The sequence below is a fragment of the Chrysemys picta genome, chromosome 7 (genome assembly GCF_011386835.1).
Source record: "Chrysemys picta bellii isolate R12L10 chromosome 7, ASM1138683v2, whole genome shotgun sequence".
Lineage (NCBI taxonomy): Eukaryota > Metazoa > Chordata > Testudines > Emydidae > Chrysemys > Chrysemys picta.
The window spans coordinates 3,566,278-3,582,632 of record NC_088797.1 but is presented as its reverse complement, the minus strand read 5'-3'; the positions used below and the strand labels follow the sequence as shown (position 1 = coordinate 3,582,632).

The 16,355-nt window shown below is 41.8% G+C and overlaps 1 protein-coding gene across 8 annotated transcripts in view; it reads left to right on the top strand.

Annotated features, from left to right (window-relative positions):
• Window positions 1-223: 223 nt before the first annotated feature.
• FHIT (fragile histidine triad diadenosine triphosphatase) overlaps window positions 224-16,355 on the top strand; it is a 1,007,374-nt gene continuing 991,242 nt past the window's right edge. For 3 of the 8 annotated variants that reach the window (XM_065550631.1, XM_005297876.5, XM_042850013.2), the window contains exon 1: window positions 237-364. The gene's annotated coding sequence lies outside the window, so the exon portion shown is untranslated. Of the gene's footprint in view, window positions 365-16,355 lie in introns of all 8 variants that reach the window. The other 5 variants (XM_065550632.1, XM_005297875.5, XM_065550630.1 and 2 more) reach the window with 5 other exon arrangements.

The following is a 16,355-nucleotide window of genomic DNA, read 5'->3' as shown; positions in this document are numbered from 1 at the left end:
CCTGGGGTTTCATCGCCTGACGGGATTCCTGGAGGCCTCAGGCCCCTCCTAGGGGCTGCAGGACAAGCCAGCGTGAGGCAGCACGAGGGTCGGGCACCACGCACCATCCCACCCTGCCCCGTGATTACTGCCCATGAACAGCCCTGTCAGCGCGCCCAGCCCCTCAGGGAAGAGAGTGGGGCCGGCCACCCCGCCTCAGAAGAAAGGCCGCCACACGCATGCGCGCTGGCCGCTTCTGTCGGCGTGGCGGGAATCCGCGCCAGCCTCACGCCTTTCCCTGAGCCAGTCCCGGGTGCGTGACGTCAGGGCGCCGGCGCGTCCCGCTCCCATCCCGGCTTGACGCACGCGCAATAGCAGTCGGAGTGTAAGTCTCCATTTTGTTTCCCCCTCCCAGTCCCTTCTCCTCAGCGGCCGGAGCGGCTCAGGGTGGGGGCGGGGGCAAGGGAGGGCGATGGGAAGGGGGGAGGAGGAGTCGGGGACGCTCCGGTGCGGGCAGGGTGGGAAGCGCTGGGACGGGGGCGGGGGGAGGCGCGGGCTGGCGCCCCCAAGGGCGGAGGTGCGGGGCGCGCGGCTCTGGCGGTCTCCGCGGCTCCTCCCGGACTCTCGCCACCCTCCCGCGGCGCGCTGTGCTGAGGGGGGGAACCCCTGGCTCCCTGCTCCGCAGCCGCCTGCCCTTGGCGGGCTGGAGCAAGCGCTGGTGGGCGGGCCACTTTCCCGCGAGGCGCGCCCCTCCCCCGCCCCCTGGCCGTTACGGAACAGTCCGCGGGAAACGGGAGTGGCCGTTTTCCAACGGCTTCAGCATCGCGCGGGAAAACGTCTCCGCGGGAGCCTCGCTGACTGACCCTGGCCCAGGCGTAGGGTGTATTGCCACAGGGACTGCGGAAGTGTTGGTGTTTCTGCAGCACCCAGGCGATTATTTTTCTAGACTGTCCTCTGTGGGGGGGATCCAATTAAAAACAATAATCCAACCCCTCAACCTAGGTGCAGTATTGAGAGTCCAGCAGAATCTCTTCATCTTGTTCTAGTCGCTTAAATTAAAACGTGGGTATAAAAGAATAGCGCTTTACATCTTCAGAGTGCTTTATACACCTTAACTCATCCATCAGATTTGACATAGCTCCTTAAATAGCAACTACAGAATTGAATGGGGAAAAGTCTGTAGTGGGTGGACTGAGTGACAGCTCGAAAATATCGGTAGCAATAGTGTATAGTTTTTTTTTTTAATAAAGAGGATATGTTTCTCTGGAGTACAAATTTAATTTCTGTCCTTTGTAAATTATTAACAACCCCATTAGGAAATTAATATGAAACTCATAAGAACTTAGATGGAAGAATCAGTTAGTAAAATCATTTTGGTCATTTTGACCTTGGTTTTATGATGGGATTAGTTTAAATAACAGTTAACAGGGGGTGTGTGTGTGTAACATTTTAAAGTCAGTTACTGGATGGAGAAAAGAAGTCTTTGGTATAACTCTTTGGACAATTAGATATAGCATGTAATATAATTAAAAATCTTAAATTGCAACATTCTTAAGCATGTATCTATAAAGTTCACTTGAAAGAATAATTGCACACAATGTGCTCTGCCTGTAGGCAGATTTCTTAGTAATTTATTTTCAAATAGCTGATGTCGATGATTTAAATAAGACATTCCAGAATATTATTTCTCTGTGGTAGGATCTTGGCCATTTAATTTAAAATTGAATCATTGAAATGCCTAATAGAAAACTTGCATTAAGTACTTCACCTTTTATCCCTTGGGCAAGATGTCTATGTCCAACACATAACAGTTCCCTTGATTTCATAACGTGTTTTTATATTCCCCTCCAATGCATTTTAAGATATTCGGAAGTGGTTTAGATCTTCTTTGAATGACAGTTGAGCAGTATTCTGATCTTTAAAAGTTACATTCTATGTGCTGAAAAGAAATTCCATATAGACATTGTGGGTTTTTTTTTTTTTTTTTTTTCATTTGAATGGTAGGTTTGGAGTTCTCATAAAAGCTGAATTTAGTTCACTTGTCAATTCTGCCACTTAGTGTGAAAGCTTTATTTGTTGCTTCTTTCAATGGGGGTAGCTTTTTTTTCCATGGGAGGATTGCAGCTAATGTTAGTTAGACAGGTCTCTTCTTGGAATGTTGTTAGATTCAGCCAACATTAGCTGTTACTGTTTCAGTGTGTGGAAGTTTTGATGTGAAATCTAATTAAATCCCTTTACAAACTCTCCTTAAAACATGTTTTATAATGCAATTTTTTAATTGGTAATTTTACACAGAGGTTGTTTTAAGTGGATGATTGTTTGAGTTGTAGGCAGAGTCTGTTCTTCAGATGTTTCTGCTTACTGTGTAAGTATAAAGGCTACAAGTTTGTCTCCTCACATCTGTGTAAGGATTTACATGCATAACTCCCAATGCATTGAACAAAGAACATGAATCTAAACGCGTAGTGGAAGACAAATGACTTACTTTTGCTGTCCTTGGAAAACATGCTTCTAATCTCCACTGACTTTATTAATGCTATAGTTAATATATTTTGCATACCTAGTGTTTAATTTATGTTATTGAGGAAATGAAAAGTATACTTTGTAAGCATTTTAAATATTCAGCAAATACATTGTCACTTTTGTTTGAATATTTTCCATTCATACCTGTTCCTTTAATTCACTATACCGCACCCGGGAGCACTTAGTTGGAATTATGATGCATTTTGCTAAGTGAAAATAAGAAATTTAGAAGATAGGGCTGGAAAAGACTACCCGGGTCATCTAGTATAACCTTTTGCGTAGAGCAGGATTATCCTTCTGTCTTGTAAGTGATAACCTTCTATGTACATGACAGGATTTGCCCTTTTTTTTGCAGCTGTTTTGTGTAGGAAATTCATATTCAGTTTGTCATCTGTCACCCAGATCCTTTTCTGTACACTCATTAAATAGATTTTTTTCTGAAGTTTGCAGTTGTATAGTCATGTAAATTAAACTTGCACTTAAATTTGCCTATTTCTTAAAAAACTCAGTTTTGTAGCCATTTTAGTCTCTTAACTTCTTGTATTACAGTAGCACCAATTTGAGCCATGGGCTCATGGCTCCTCCCTGAGGCTGGGAGAGGAGCCTTCAGATGTGGGCAGGCTTGCGGGAATACCTTCTCCTCCCTCCCCCACCCCCAACGGGACCTCTATAGGTACAGTAACATCAGGGGTCCCCAACTAGACTAGGGACCCGTTGTGTTGGCACTATGAACACATAGGGTGGAATTCACAAAGGTACTTAGGATGCTAAGTCCCCTTTTAGCACCATTATGATCCACAAAACTCCCCGTTGGCTTCAGCCTAATTCTGTAGGCACATCTAGTTGCTTGGCACCTCAGGTTTTGCAATAAAAGTTCTCTGTGCCTGTGTTTCTGTCTCTGAGCATATGCACTGCCGTTTCACTGGGTGCTTATCTCCTGCCTATGCCCCAGTGCAATTCACAAGCTAGTTTGACTGCCTAAGTTGTGTGTGGGACCTGATCCAGTAGCTATGCTTAGAGGTCGCCTTACTCCACATGAGACTGACCGGGTGAGAGAGAGAGAGAGAGTGAGTGGGAGGGAGATGGAGGAGATCCTCCTTATATCCTTTTGGCCTAGTTAGGCCTGACATTCATTACACCTAGCACACAGTTTGACAACAGAATCTGAAGGTGTCATATGAGGTGTCATATACAGACCTTTGGCATAGTTTCAGAATTTTTGTAGTCGCTTTTACAAATTTGTAACAGGATTGTCTATTTTCTATTTCACTTTTAGTTTTCTAAATTCGAAGAGGAACTGTCAAAAGCTACATTACAGTCTGTTATGTTCATCTTGTCTCGTTCTCTACCTTACTGATAACTTTGTCAAAGAAGGTGATCAAGTTTGCTTGGCATGATTTGTTTTTCATGGATCCTTCTTGTTTATTGCTCAATGTGTACTCTTTTTAGTGTGAACATTAAATTATATAATATGAGCTTTCTTTAAAAAACCCACTCAGCGCAAACTAGGTGTGGGTTTAGCTTATATTTTTGATGAGATCACACATTACTCATGTTTTTGCACCATTTGCTACTGTTTTTACACATTGAAACATGATGTATCCTAAGGGTACAATCCTGGAGAATTGACTATCAATAATTTATTTATTTTTGAATTTTCCTAAAGTTACATAGTACATTATTTTTACTGTTACATAATTCCACAAACATAAATAGAGAGAGACAAATATACTGCATGATAGGACTATTATGTTCAGCACTTTCCCTATTAAGGATAATAAGTCTTTAATACCGAGCTGATTTTTCTATCAAGATTTGAAAGTTGCAAGTGATGCAAAAGCTGCTTATAGTGAACTTAGTTCTAGCACAACTCTGTGTCACAGGTTGGCTGGCCCTTTAAAGGGAATTGGGCCTAATTTCATCAGTGACATCTGCTTTCCAGGTGACGCTGTGAGGACAGGCATCAGGAAATAGCTAGAAGATTACCCGGTCCTCATAAAAGATAGCAAATAGTTCAGTTGAGCTGGAGAGGTGCAGAGAGTTTGAAAGCTCTTTCAGGAGTTCTTGTGTCAAGGGAAAGAACCCACCCAGCTCATATGTAATTTGCACATCAAAGGTGGGTTGAGTGTAATCCTGAAAGTAGCAGGAAGGCTCATGTAAGAGAGTTCCTGGTGGATGGGGTCTGTAGAGCAGCCCCAATCAGATGGCTTGCAGAATGTAACCCTGGAGTGAATAGATAGTCTTTTGCAGGAGCCTCTGGGTTAAGTGAAAAAGGATAGCTTCTTTTGTTGAAGAAATAAACAGAAGCCTTGAAGATAAGAGGACTGGAATGCTGTGGCTGGAGAGTATTCCCTGGTGCACAGGCTGTTGAATTAGTGCACTCATTTACACTCTGTTTATAGTGGAGTAGCGGAAGAGTTCCAAACTGATTGAGTACATTGCAGTGGACTTTCAATCCTCCTCATGTGAGCATAAACTCCACTTATAGTGATGTTCCGCTCCATTAAAAGTGGATATCAGTGGGCTAAAACTCTAGAAATGTAACAATTATCAGTTAACTTTTGACATAAAATTTCATTGGAATCTTCCTCTACTCAGCCAAAGAAGAGAAGTTGCTGTGATCCAATGAAAGGAGGAATCCCTGGTTCGTGGTCTAGTTTATAGCTGCTCTTGGGGGTGTGTGTGTGTGCTGAAAGAGTTGAGTCAGCTTTGCTGCTCCCTGCTTGTTGTGAAGGTATAGCCCCAGTAACTGCCCTTACAACTATTAGAAGTCTCCTGAAACTGCAGCTCGCCATCTGTAACGACGAGGAGCTCAACAAACTACTGGGGAAAGTCACGATTGCTCAAGGGGGTGTTCTGCCCAACATCCAGGCTGTGCTGCTGCCTAAGAAAACCGAAAGTCATAAAGCCAAGAGCAAGTAAAACTGATCTAGGAAAAACGAGATATCCGAATCTGTGCTTAAAATTTAAAAAAAACTACATGAAGGTGAAGAGAGGTCCTGCTGTCACTTCTTGGAGGAGATATTTTGCCAAGCAGACCCTTGCTTTTTTAGTGAAACTCTATTTATAGAGAAATAGCGTTGGGAAAAGTGGGGAACCCCTTTACTATAAGATGATTTCATTGTATTTGGCCAAATATAGTACAAAAAGCAGACTTGCATAATGAATAGATACAATGGCTGACACTATTTTGGGTCTGTTCTTGCACCATTGAGAGTTTCATAATTGATTTCAATGGGGGGAAGATTATGCCTGTTCTACAGTACAAGAAAGACCTATTGTGGCTCTCCCCCTCTATTCCAAACCCCTTGCCAATGATTTTCCTTTCCTTCTGCCTCCCATCCTGTTTCAAGTTTCCGTATCATTTCCAGAGCAGAGTCAAAGGCAGGCAGGATGCTTAGCAGCCCTTGTTTAGGCTAGGTATCTTTATTACAAAAATTAAATCTAAAGGAAAGAAGTGTAACCACATAGTATTAAGTCATGAAAAAGGGGAAAAAATGTCTTGAATCTAAAAATGGGCATAAATACACCTGAATAAATAGTAACACATGCTTCACTAGCCCTCATTCTGCTATTCCGGCTGGTAAACATTCTCTTTGTAGTTGTATACACCGAAAAGCAATTACCAATGAGCAATATATAAACTTAGCATTAAGTAGTGTGCCCAAAACAGCACTTGCTTTCATATAAGTGGCAGCAGCTATGGGAAGATATGTTTGGTTGCCACTACATTTTTCAGGGACGCATCAAATCTGGAGAAACAGGAGAGATAAATATACATTTATTTTTGCTAAATAGAATAACTACTGTAAATCACAGGTGAATCTTGAATTTCTAATCCTGTGACTCCCCAACAGCTTCAGGATAGGTTATTTGCCGTCATGAAACCAAAACATAGACTATCACATCCAAAGGTTCCTTGGGACATCTCACGTCTTATCTTCTAAAAGATTGATCCTGGAAAAATGCTGGTGCTGAAAGTTAAGTACAAGCTTAACTGTTTTGCTGGATTGAGATCTAAATTAATGTAAATGATAATTCTCAGCTGATTTTTGCTTAGGCTGAAAACTGACTGAAGAACGGTAAAAGCACTTTAAAAATGTTAAATTGCTTGCAAGGGATAAATTTGGAATTTCAGTTTGCAATACAATGATTAGAAGTTAGTGTTCTGTTACTATGAATCGTGATGATTCCCTGTACTTGAACTGATTTGGAAACATGACTGGAATAATTTACAAAAAAATTAAAATGGTCACTCAGATTTCAAGTGTGGCCAGATTTCATCTTGTTGCTTATCCTCCCAAACATTTCTTCCTTCTGCTGCTTGAGTCTTGTCGCCCTCCGCCCCCTAATATCTGGGTTTCAAATGCACAGTTTTTTAGATACTTAATCTACATTATTTGGCATCCAGTGGATACATCACATATCTAATTAATATACAGTAGCAAAGCAACTAACTCCCTATGTAAGGGAACTTTGAAATCACACAGAGTAATGTATGTTTCTTTTTATTTCTTGTTCTGGGACATCTAATGATTTCAGGCTCTAAGTTTCTTTTTAGTGCATGTTTCATTATTAAATATTTAAGACTTGTATGGCTGTAATAAATACTATTTAAGAATGGCAAATTTTCTTCATTACACAGACATTTTCAGGTTACTCAGTGGAAGAGATAGTAAAAAGTAAATTCAGAGGGTTGGTGTTTGAGCACATCTCTAGTCAATAAGGAACTAGCAAGCAGTGTAATCAACATTGTCAGACTTCGCTGTGGTAAAGCCTGTAGTGATTGGGTGCAGCTGCACAAAATATGCTCATAAGCACAATCTAGAATAAATCACATGAAAACTCTCACCTATGTGAAATTTTATGTTGACTATTGGATTGCTTTTTATTTATTTATCTGTTTAGTGCTGTTAAATCTAGGTCATCGGCTGATACTTTTTGGTTCAGTTATAAAAAGATAGTACTAACTAATATTTCCATGTGGAATTTATGTTTTGTTTAGTGAGAGTCCTGTGTAGCTAGGAATTTGATAGTTCAATACATTATTATATTTTCTCAGTACTGAACTGGCACAATGTAGTGTCCTTGACAATTGTATTTTAAACAATTAAGCTGTATATTGTGGGATGGTTACAAAAAAAAAGTTTGTAGCTTTATAGTGAAAGTCAGCATTATCTCTGCATTTAGTAGATAAGATGCCAACTGCTAGATTTAAAATAAGGAACATACTTCATATTGGATGTACAGGTGTTCAGACAGGAGTAGTACATGAAAGCTGATTAAGGAGTTCTGTGTTAGCTTGGTACTTTGACTAACTTTGGACAAAAAAGTGCATTTTAGTACTTTTTCACTTCATAGGAATGGATGAGTTTATTTTGGAGAAGATTTTAATTTTTTTTCAATGTTAGAGATATGGATAGAATTTTTTTAAAATAAACAAATAGAAAAAAGAGTTGGCTCCATATGCTATATTTTTATTTACCTCTGAAGTGTTCATATTTTTTCCAACTTAAAAGTTTTAGATTTTTGGTAACAACCATAAATGCATAAAAGGAAACTGTCTACAACCATATGCTTAAATAAATCTGCTATGTAAGTTGACTATTCAGATCATAAAGCCAACTTTAAATAAATAAGATACATAGTACACAGGAGCATTCCATTATATCAGTTGAGTGTAGTCTCTTGTTATAAGGCCTAGAGTCTGAGATTCTACAGTGTGTTTTGGGACTGTATGACCAGGATATCCATAGCAGTCAAAACATAAGCCATTTCTAGTATTGTATTTTTCTGAGAAGATACCACCTGTTGTAGAACTACTTCCTCCAAAATATTTTCCACAGTATAATACTTCATGAAACATACACTGGAAAACTTTGGGGCAACCAGCGACCTCAACAATGTTTTATAGACACTGAACACAATTACAAGTTGAACAAATGTACTGCGGGGGGAGGGGAGGATTTCTCTACTGTTTGAGCAACAGAAGAAGCCATTTAACTGGCACTAGCAGAAAGGCGCCTTATGCTTTCAGTAGGCCAGGAACTAGAGGACTATATCTCTTTCACTCTCACCCAGAGTACATTACAGTATTTCCTGTGCTCTGGTTCTATGTCCCCTTTAGGGTCCAAAGCTACTAACATCTTTATAAAAGTCCAAAATAATGCATCTGGCTCCTTTATAGGAGGCATAACAAGTACTCAAACTCTCAGTTGGGAAATAAAATATTTGTATCAAAATGTTATATGAATAATCAATTTCTTGAGAGGTCTCTTATGAAGTACTTGAGGTATGTTTGACCATGAAATAAGAATGTGCATATATCTAAACCAAACATTTAAATATGTGAGTAAATTGCAATTAGTGGCTGTAAATTGTCTCTTAAAGATATTGAACATTCCACATGGGCACAATTAAAGATTCACTGAATTTTATGAATATTTTTACCTTGATTGTTTATATATTTTATTAATCTTTATTACTGATAGGCTATGTAATTTATGCACAGAAATTTACCACTTGTCATGAAATAAGGGTCATGGGCAGATCCTTGGTTGGTGTAAATTGGCAGTGGATGTATGACAACTTTTACCACCTGAGGTTTTGCTCCCATTTACAATAAAGTGAACTTGAATCATAACAGTCCTAAGAAATGATGGATGAAAACTGGTGGCATGACCTTTGAAGGAACATAATTTGCATCTACTCAACCATTTTTCAAGTTAAGAGATCATTAGTTTTGATATAATGAAGTTTATATATGTCTGCATTAAATGGGCATTAATGACACAGGAATAATATGACATTGATAGCTAATACGAAATCCCTGCTTTTGACCATAGCTTTAAAGTGATTTCATGCTAGTTACAGCAGGGAACTAAGATAACAATTAGGCTTGTCCCAGCATTGGAATTCCCCTCCTCAACTGCAAAGCTGTTGCACAGCGGTGTAGCAGGGCCCCCCCCCTTGGTCCTGCCTCTGCTGTGCTCCAAAAATCACTTAGAGACCTTCTGGCTCAGCAGTCACCACCCCGGTGCAGTTTATTTACACAGTGCAAACCCACCACCTCTCAACATACACCACTGAGGGTTCCAGTCTTCTCTTTCTTGCAGCCAGGAGGGGAGAACTACCCCTCTTCTTCGACTCTCTGGTTTCTTCCCCTCCCCTTTGCTTCCTTCTTCTGAGTCTGTGTATAACCCTAGGCTAATCAAGCTGGCAGTTGCTCTGCCTCTGCCAATTAGGCCCAGGTTCTCTAGTCAGCTCCAGTTCACTTCCCTTAATTGGAGCTTGAGTGACAGAGGGCTGGCTCAGCAGGTCCTGGTCAGCACCCAGTCACAGGCAACAATAATGATTACCTGCTCCCTAAAGCAGATTTCTACAAGTGTAGTAATTGTTGATGGCAAGTGTGCATTTTCCTATTCCAGTACTATCAAAGGCTTGTGTCTGCTCCAAATGGGCTGAGCATTGCTGCTTTCCCTTACGTTCAGTGTGTGTGTGTGTGTGTATACATATAAAATATTGTATATAACTAAATATTACTGATAAACGTGCATTATAGAAAATACATATTAAAGAACTCTAAACCTTGCAGTAGCTTTGATTGAGGCACTTCTCAAGTTTGACTCCTGTACACATCTATCAGTCTGGTTGTGTCTTACTGCAGAACTGCCTTTTTAAAAAAATTGTTCATACAAATGTACATTAGAAACATTTAGATTGCTATTAAGAACCTAGAAATGTTTACTCCACATTTTCTTTAATTAATAGTTTGTAAGAATTGTAATGTTAAAGTGACATACAGTTATGTATCCAGTTATGCATCCGAAGAAGTGGGCTCTAGTCCACGAAAGCTTATGCTCTAATAAATTTGTTAGTCTCAAAGGTGCCACAAGTACTCCTGTTCTTCTTTTTGCGGATACAGACTAACACGGCTGTTACTCTGAAACCAACAGTTATGTATATATCTTTTTGCACACAAATTAGTTAACTTTGCATTTCCTTTGGGAATTAGTGTTGTTACCTGGTGAATGCAATAAAATGTGGTTAATTGCCAATCTTTACTTGTACAGGCGATTAAAAAGAAAAAAGCAATTTCAACTATTAACCAGGCCTGGCCTGGATTTCTTTGATCTAAATTGTCTGATAGATCACATTGAAAAGGCAAATCTTAAGGGGGTAAGGGGAGGGGGAAGAGCTACTGTTGCCTGAACATGGTTTTCATTGAAAGTTCTGTTCAACACAGTACTGCAGCTCACTTTTTTAAAATTATCCGAGACAGCTTTTTATATAAACATATTTTAGTGATATGGGTAACTGAATTAATTTTTTTCTAGAATATGATAAGTATTTCATAGCCTGGAGTCATAGTAAAAGAGAACAAAATTAGTAAGCAGTAAACTTTTTGTAATGCAAAAATACATAAAGGGAGAAATTCTAATTTTAAATGAGAGCAGTACTTCAACTTCATGTTGATGTATTAAAATGTGCTAAGGATTCTGAAATAATTTAAATTGATGATTAAATTGTAGTAAATCTTAAATAGATATTTACAACCTTATTTTAACCACTTACATGCTAACTTCAGGATGACATTTAGAGGTGTATTCAAGATGCATACTTAACTCCCATTCCTATAAGGGCTGGTCTTCACTACCTGCCCGAATCGGCGGTAGAAAATCGATCTCTCGGGGATCGATTTATCGCGTCTCATCGGGACGCGATAATCGATCCCTGAATCGACGCATGTACTTCACCAGCCCAGGTAGGAGTAAGCGCCGTCGCCGGGGGAGCCGCGGCGGTCGATTTGCCGCTGTCCTTACAGTGGGATAAGTCGGGTCAGATACGTCAAATTCAGCTACGCTATTCCCGTAGCTGAATTTGCATATCTGAAATCGATCCCCTCCCCGTAGTGTAGACGTAGCCTTAGGTGCTAAATGCCTTCCACTCTCATTGTAGCATTTGGGAGTTGAGGGTGTTCAGCTCCAGTAGGAGACATTCTGCACTTTACAGGATCAGACTCTCAGCTGAAAGAAAAATAGTCCTCCTCATGCAATGTGAAAGCTAAGAGTTTGATCCTGCAGTCCTTACTCAAATAAAACTCCCACTGACCACATTCTGCCAAATAAGAACTAGAGATTAGAGCACTTTACCACCAAAGAGTACAAAGGCTATTAGGAAATTTTACAGTTAAGATTACTTAACTCTGTGAATTTCTTATTTTTTTAGAAGATATTCTAAAACACAAATCACTAATAAGTATTTCTAATTTTAGCCTTTGAAAATGTTAGCTTTTAATTTCTTTTAAGTATGCAGTAATACTTTTAAGTATCACCTTTTTATGAGGCGGCTTCTGGCTGTATCCTGTGGTGATTTTTTTTTTCTTCCTTGTGGTCAGGAAGGTAGATGACTGTTAACCTTCTTATCTTTCATACAGTCTGAAACTTTAAAGGCTGGATACAAGGTAGTTTGTGAAGGACCTGAAGCACACAAACAGATGGGCTGCAAATTCTCTATTATTGGAATTTTCTTGCTAAAATTAGGAGGTATTTTGTTTGCGGCTTAAGTGATGGGCTTCCATTTGTACATATTAGTTCAAAGGGGGACTAGATTGCACAGTAGATTGTTAATGTGATAAAGAAATAGTATGTTTTTACTTTGAGTAATGTCCCTGTGGGTGCTTCACTTTAGGTGTGCTTGCATCTCTGCGCTGCTGATTAGAGAACTTTGGTAGCAGTGTCCATTTGGCCTGCACATGTACTGTCCCTCCCCCCAGTCTGTCTCGAGGCTCACTAGTGTGAGGGTGAACCCCTCTCACTTCCTTCTCAACCACCCTGGCTAGAGACAGAGCTATTAGCAGTCTGTTCATTGTATCGTTAACCCTGTTGTTCAAACTTAGTTACTAATCTTTTCTTTGTTAGTTTTAGAGTTTCCTTTGATTTTTTTTTCCTTAAAAAACCTTTGTTTACTTCCTCCCCTTTGTCTGGGAACTACTCCAGTGCAAGGTATTTCCAGTTCACCAGGGTTTAAGATCAGAGGGGTAGCTGTGTTAGTCTGGAACTGTAAAAAGCAACAGAGAGTCCTGTGGCACCTTTAAGACTAACATGAAGTGGGTATTCACCCACCAAAGCTTATGCTCCAATACATCTGTTAGTCTTAAAGGTGCCATAGGACTCTCTGTTGCTTTTTACAGGGTTTAAGAGGTGCTTCTCCTGTAAAGAGGCCATCCCTGTAATCTGCAGACATTCCTATTGTGTCTATTGTCTTTGGGAAAACCACATTCCCCAGAGGTGTGTTTTTTGTCAACAGCTGAAGCCATAGTCTCGAAAGGATAGAGAGCTGAGGCTTAAACTCCTAATGGAAGCAGCTCTCCAACCACCTTCAGACCCGTACCAAGATTCACCCAGATGATGGGAGTCTTCACCACAGCCCTCTACATCTAAAGGTGGTGAAGCTAAGAAGATAGCCATGAGCCACTCACATAAGGCTTCAAAAAGAGCAGTGAGTCCCCAGAGCGAGCCCAGAACCAGCTGAAAAAGATCCCTGGCATGTTTAATATCATTGCTACCAGTGGCTCCAAAACTGTCCAAATGCGGTACCCAGAGTTCGCATGGTACCGTTCCAATGGAAAATATTGATATGCCTTAAGACCCAAAGCAACGGTACCAACTGGGAGAGAGAAGGACACAGACCATGCCTTGGGGAAGGCTCCCTCAGTATGGGCAACAGCTTCAGTACCATCAATGGTATGCCAAACAGCTTTTTAGCTTTTAGCCTGGCCTATGTCACCGACCCCGTTGGTACCGTTGGCCGAGCACCAGCAGCCACCACTGGTACCGATCTCCACAGCACCACAGGAGTTCAGATACTTGAAAGACCTCACATTATCTGAGGAACCTGAGTCTCCTCTACTTGGTACCGGAGTTTACTCTGAGCTCGAGATTCTATATCATGCACCTCCATTCTTCAGTGGAGAGTTGGACAGCGAGCAGGAAGAGCTTGTCTCCCATCGCTCCTTCCATGCACTTTATAGTCCCCATTACCAATCTGGGCCTCCACAGCTGTACTGTCCATCTGGCTTTCCATCACCCTGGTATGGACAACCATGGTGCTAGCCACCGGGATCCTTCCCGCCATCCCAGGCTGTACTGGGACCTGTGGGAGGTGTATAGACATTATGCCTCCTGAACATCTAGTGTGGCCTACCATGAACCAATGAGGCGCCCTTCCTCAGCCTTCGTATCCTGAGCCTCTGAGCTTCCTGAAGAGGTGAGGGAGGAACAGGAGGATGACCTTGAGGAAGAGGTCACACCACAAACCAACATCTTGTCTTCCTCACCAGATGAGGCACTGATGCCCCTTCTGCCATCTCTAGCAGACAATTTTAAGCTCTTTCAAGACTTAGTAAAGTGGGTGGCAGACACTCTGCAATGACCTATAGAGAAGATAAGAGTCACAACATAAGCTGTTGGACATTTTTCATTCCTCTTCCTCATCCAAAGTAGCTCTCCCCATCATCGAGGCTCTCTTGGATCCAGCCACGCTTAGATGGCAGACCCCTGTATTGGCCCCGCCAACTTGTAAACGGATTGATCAGAAATACTACGTTCCAGCCAAGGATACAGAATTGCTTTTTTCCCATCCACCCCCTAATTTGATCATTGTGGATGTGGTGGACTCCAGAGGTCGCAACATCAGGTGAAGTCCATCCCTTATGATAGGGATTGAAAACACCTTGACCTATTTGGGGGAGAGGCTTATTCATCTGCCACACTACAGTTCCGTATCACGAATTACTGGGCCCTAACAGCAAAATATGACTACTTCAATTACTCCAAACTCAATTTGTTTATTGATCAACTTCCAGAATCACACAAAGATCAGTTTAGGGCCATTCTCAGTCAAGGGCAACTGGTGGCCAAGATGGCACTTCAGTCAGCACTCGATGTAACTAATACAGCGGTGCGATCCATCTTCACAGCTGTTGTGATGCGGCAGGCCTCTTGGCTACATTTATCTGGCTTCCCCAAGGAAGTACAAGCAACTGTAGAGTTCCTTCTTTTTGAATGCACCAAGTTGTTTGCGGAGAAGACGGGATGCATCTCTCCACACACTCAAAGAATCTTCAGTCATTAGGGATTTCCACACCTGGACAGAAGAGAAAATACAGTTCTCAGCCTTCACTTAAATCTCATACGGCATACTACCCAACTCAGTGCTTTTATGAGCCTCAAAGGAAAAAGTCCAGGTTCTCAAAGTGCAAGCCATTTGACACACACAGCTTTCTTCTTCCCAACCATCCACTTCAAAGCACCAGTTTTGACTGATTGGTCAGGGCGCCGACAGACCATGCCCTTCAACACCATCTGATGCTGATCAACCCTTTGCATTCCTTGCTCTGTTCTGCAGCAAATAGGAATGGATAACATCTGACAAATGGGTTTAGAAATCATCTGCAATGGGTATTCAATTCACTTCACCTCCCTCCCACCCTCAACACCCTTCCCTGTCTCTTTAGGGACCCTTATCACAAGAGTCTGTTGTGACAAGAGATGGATGATCTCCTCTGTGTAGGAGCCATAGAACCAGTACCTCAGCGTTTCTGAGGCAAAGGTTTTACTCTTGTTACTTCTTGATATCCCCAAAAAAGGGGAGGTTGGAGACCCATACTGGACCTCAAAACACTCAACAAGTGTGTCAAGGCTCAAAAATTCATGATGGTCACTCTAGCAGCAATTATTCCAGCTTTGGAATAGGGAGATTAGTTCTTGGCCCTTGCCCTCCAGGATGATTATTTCAATCTTACCATCCCACAGACAGTTCCTCAGATTTATCCTAGGACAGGACCACTACCAGTACTGAGTAATCCTCTTTGGGTCATCATCGGCTCCCAAAGTAGTCTCCACGGTCCTTTCCATAGTAGCGGCTCACTTGTTACCCTAAAATTTAGACCTCAATTATGTTACCTACAAATTTGCATGGGGCTCTTAGCGCCTTGAGCACCTGTCTGCCAATTATGTTAGTCTATGTTAGATAGCGCTTCTAATTTAACAATAGGGTAACAAGATTGTGGCCCGCCCAAAAGGAATTGCCAGGGTGTTACCATGGGGCTTGCCTCTGACCTGCAGAGCATTCCCCAGAGCAAGCTAGTCTTGCTAACCCATGAAAGGAGACGGATACAGCCTTCCCCTCTAGGCTTGACACACACAAGCAGAAATTCTTCAAAAACAAAATAATTATTTATTTAACAGAAATAATAAAAAAAAGTTTAATAAAGCAAGAAAAGATACATGGGATTTAATACAACACAATAGAATTATATTTAGGAATTATACAGTAAAGTGGTGCAGCAAAATAAAAGACACAGACTGCATAAAATACCTAACAGATACATTGAAACTACTGTATTCTCCGTAACATGCATATAAAGATCCTTCAGACACAAAGGCTTTTAATCTTAGTGTTACAATTTAACCCTGTACTTAATACAATGTAGTATAAGCGGCCTCTATGTACACCAGAGGTGGGCAAACTACGGCCCGCGGGACCGTCCTGCCCGGCCCCCGAGCTCCTGGCCCAGGAGGCTAGTCCCAGCCCCTCCCCCACTGTTCCCCCTTCCCCGCAGCCTCAGCTCACTCGCTCCGCTGCCGGCACAATGCTCTGGGAGGCGGGGCTGTGAGCTCCTGGGGCAGCCCAGCTCCAGAGCGGCTCTGACCTGGTCTCTGTGCTGCGTGGTGGCGGCGTGGCCCGGCTTGAGCCGGGCGGCGCAGCTGTAGCACTGCCAGCCACCGGTGCTCCAGGCAGCACGGTAAGGGAGCGGGGGGTGTTGGATAGAGGGCAGGGGAGTTTGGGAT